This window comes from Neofelis nebulosa, chromosome 9, assembly GCF_028018385.1.
Source record: "Neofelis nebulosa isolate mNeoNeb1 chromosome 9, mNeoNeb1.pri, whole genome shotgun sequence".
In the NCBI taxonomy this organism is placed as follows: Eukaryota; Metazoa; Chordata; class Mammalia; order Carnivora; family Felidae; genus Neofelis; species Neofelis nebulosa.
This window is the reverse complement of record NC_080790.1, coordinates 13,152,907-13,157,260: the sequence shown is the minus strand read 5'-3', so window position 1 is coordinate 13,157,260 and position 4,354 is coordinate 13,152,907. Positions and strand designations below refer to the sequence as shown.

The 4,354-nt window shown below is 36.6% G+C and overlaps 1 pseudogene; it reads left to right on the top strand.

Moving 5' to 3' along the window:
• The first annotated feature begins 346 nt into the window (after positions 1 to 346).
• LOC131486161 (L-lactate dehydrogenase B chain-like) lies at positions 347 to 1,362 on the top strand (annotated as a pseudogene).
• The last annotated feature ends 2,992 nt before the right edge of the window (positions 1,363 to 4,354 follow it).

Here is a 4,354-nt window from a genome sequence, read left to right as displayed (position 1 = left end):
TCTGTGTCTCCCTCTCTCTCTGACCTTCCCCCCATGCTCTGTGTCTCTCTGTCTCAAAAATGAATAAACGTTAAAAAAATTTTTTAAAAAAAGAAATAAATGTTTGGTTAGTATAAGAGTATGGTGGAAAGAGCAGCAACCATGGACCCAGGAGAGCTGAGCTCATGCCCTACTCTGCTAACAACTGACCTAATATTTGGTAAAGTTGTTCCATCTCTAGGCCTTATACTGAAAGATAACAATGTTAGAGAGTTCAGAAAACTTTCCAAATTCTTTCTGGTCTATAAGTAGAAAGTATTTACCTTATTATCTTCCTCACATGATTCTCACATCTCTCCTGGGCACAATGGCAACTCACAAGGAAAAACTGATTGCACCAGTTGCAGAAGAAGAGCAATTGTCCAAAACAATAAGATTACTATAGTGGATGTTGCACAAGTTGGTATGGCATGTGCCATCAGCATTCCGGGAAAATCTCTGGAGGATGAACTTGTGCTCGTGGATGTTTTGGAAGATAAACTCAAAGGAGAAATAATGGACCTGAAACATGGGAACTTATTTCTTTAGATACCTAAATTTTGGCAGGTAATGATGACTCTGTGACCTCCAATTCTAAGATTATGGTGGTAACTCCAGGAGTCCACCAGCAGGAGAGAGAGAGCCCCTCAGTCTGGTACAGAGGAATGTGAATGTCTTCAAATTCATTATTCCTACATAAGTCAAGTACAGTCCTGACTGCATCATAATTGTGGTTTCCAACCCAGTGGATATTCTCATATCCCGGTGGATATGTTACCTGGAAATTAAGTGGACTAGCCAAGCACAGTGTGATTGGAAGTGGGTATAATCCAGACACAGCTAGATTTTGCTATCTTCTGGCTGTAAAACTTGACATTCATCCCAGCAGCTGCCATGGATGGATTTTGGGAGAACATGGCAACTCAAGTGTGACTGTGAAGAATAAAGTGAATGTGGGAGGTATTTTGTCTCCAGGAACTGAATCCAGAAATGGAAACAGACAATGACAGTGACAATTGTAAAGATGTACATAAGACGGTGGTTGAAAGTGCCTATGAAGTCATCAAGCTAAAAGGATATACCAGCTGGACTATTGGATTAAGTGTGGTTTATCTCATTGAATCCATGTTGAAAAGTCTATCCATGACTTCTCCAGAGTCAACGATGATGAAGGGAATGTATGACATGGAGAGCAAAGTCTCCGTGAGCCTTCCACTATCCTGAATGCTTGGGGATTAACCAGTGTTATCAACCAGAAGCTGAATGATGATGAGTTTGCTCAGCTCAGAGACCTTGTGGGACATCCAGAAAGACCTAAGCGACCTGTGACTTATGGCTTCTAGGCTGTAGAAATTTAAAAACTACAATGTGATTAACCGTGAGCCTTTAGTTTTCATCCACATTCATGGATCACAGTTTGCTTTTATCTTCTTAAATATGTGAATCTGGACTCACAGACTTCAAGCCCACGCTTGGTTTAATGCTTGCAAATGAGCCCTTGAACAAATAAAATTAACTAGCACAGTGTGCTTCTAAAACAACAAAAATAATGCATTTACCTCAGTTTTCCTCTCTGCTTAAGTTTATGGAATTTCTAAAATTTAAAAATGTGAAGAAAAAGTGTCTTTCTTGAATGATTAAGTCTATAATCTCAACTTCAGTTTTATTTTGGATGTTTTGGTAGATAGAGAGTATGGTTCCAGCCATACTGTTATGTTCTTAATTCTGTGAAAGCTACTGTGACTTACCACCGGTATTCTTGTTCTCATCCAAGTATTCATTTATTCAGCAAGTCTGAATGAATGCCAATTGTGTATAAGGATTGTGCTAGGTTCTAGGAGGTAGTTACAAATGACATGCATCTTACCCATAAAGGTTGTCATGTCCTTCTTTTCCCTTTTCTGAATTTACCCTGAGAAGGTCTAATATCCATTAAGGGATGTATACAGGAATATAAATAAGAAGACCAAAAAATCCATCTTCATGTATAAGAAAAATATTCTGAACAAGAGGTCACAATCCAGCAGAGGATGGGAAGCAGTAGTCCACACAGAGTCCTAATTTTAAGTCAGGTTTATAAATTACTTTTTTCTCTTTCCTTTTAGAGATCTTGTTGTGTTTTGTTTTGTTACGTGTTCTGATATATCCTTTTTAACATTAGTACTTTTTAATTCATTAATAAATTATGCTGGTAGGTGCGCCTGGGTGGCTCAGTAGGTTAAGCATCTGACTTCAGCTCAGGTCATGATCTCACCATTTGTGCGTTCAAGTCCTGTGGCGGGCTCTGTGCTGACAGCCCGGAGCCTGGAGCCTGCTTCGGATTCTGTGTGTCCCTCTCTCTTTGCCCCTCCCCCACTCATGCTCTGTCTCTGTCTCTGTCTCAAAAATAAATAAAACATTTTAAAAAAGATATACAGATTAATTTGATAATGTAATTATTTCAATGTAATACTGTATTTTAATATATTTCAAGATGATTTCTTTCTCACCTTTTTCAATATATATATTTTAGGAGAATTATGCAGTTTTTTAGCTAGTAAAAAGTACTACTGGTATTTTTGTTGGACTTAGTGTATTTTAAATATGGAATTGATACCTTTCTGGTATTTAACTTTCTTTTAGGAGTGGGATACATTTATTCGTTTGTTCAAGGGTTCTTTTTAAAACTTCCAGTTGTAATTTGTACTTTTCCTTTTTGAGGTCATGCTTTATTCTTATGAGGTTTATTCATGAATATTCTCTCTTTTTTTATTGCAAAGAGGTAGTAGAAAGCAAAAATATGCTTTGAACAGCTTGACAGGAAACATAGTTTCATAAATGTTTGAATTCTCTTCTGAAGGAACATATTGAATATTTTCATAATATTTGGCCAATTGATTTGGTCCTAAATCATCCATTTAATATCTTGGCAGTTCTACCTATGAACTGATCATTTTCTGAGTTATGAGTGTCTTGGATAAGAATATAAATCACTTGACATTTGAACATATATTAGTAAATAACATTGTTGAAATGGGACCTATTTCACTTGTCTCTGCCCTCTCATGCTGGAAAGGAATAACTTTTACTATGTCTTAGCTAATATTAATTAGACAGTCTTAATTAGTGTAAGGTGAGTAAGCGCAAAAGTGTTTTAAATAGTTTGATGATAATAATAATAATAGCTCCTAGTCATGGGACATTTCCTACATACTGGAATGGGCACTTTGTATACATTAAATATTTAAATTCTCACACTACCCTAATGAAATAAATGTTAAGTCTTCATTTTATAGATGATCACTCTGCTCAAATCATCCAGCTCAGTCCTGCTCCTGTCCATCTCCAAAGCCTATGTTTATATCCACTGGGGATACTGCCTCCTTTTAAATACAAAACTAATTAGCCTGCATCGAAAAGTCTAGAGCATCTGCAAGTACTTTAAAACTGTCTCTAGAATTTGGTCCCTGCACAAGGAAGCCACATTTACCTTCCCACAGCCTTCACATAGATATCCCCCCCCCACACACACACATACACACACATACACTGAATATCAACTTTATAAAGGGTATAGTTACATTTCCAAAGTCAGAAAAATAAAATATTTTACATGTATTATTTTATTAAAATCAAAATAATTTGTAGCTCTCAGCTTTTTGGAATCAGCAGACTATGTTGACTTATTAAGGATATCTCTGCAAAACACCATTTAAAAAAGATTTTCCAAAATTAATAAGAAATCAAAGCCTTTAAAAAAGAGTATGAGTGGGCGCCTGAGTAGCTCAGTCAGTTGAGCATCCAACTCTTGATATCAGCTCAGGTCATGATCCCAGAGTCCATGCTGAGCACAGAGCCTGTTTGGGACCTCTCTCTCTCTCTCTCTGTCTCTGTCTTTCTCTCCACCCACCCACCCTTTCCCTCACACTCTCTCTCTCTCTTTCTCTCAAAATAATCTTAAAAAAGAGTATGAGTGTAATTCACATAAGTATCTAGTAAGGCATGCTAAAAGGTGCTTAGTTTAGGAAAAAGAATAATTGTCATCCACTTGACTAAATGCTGGAGTATTGCATTCTTGCAAAAAAGATAAGTATATTTGTATATTTATTTACCAGTGTAAAATAAAGGTATTGGGTTTGGCTATAAATATTTCCTCTCAGCTTTCTCTATTCAATTCATCCTGCAGAAAAACATTTTAGAGATCACATGCTTCTATCATGGAACTCACTGTGTGGTACTATAATTACTGTAGAGTATTAGAGATATGGATTTATGAGGTCCGATCAGTATCACCAGCATTCTGCAGAGGTCCTGATTCATTGTAGATGTAAATAAATGTTTTATCATGCCATAAATT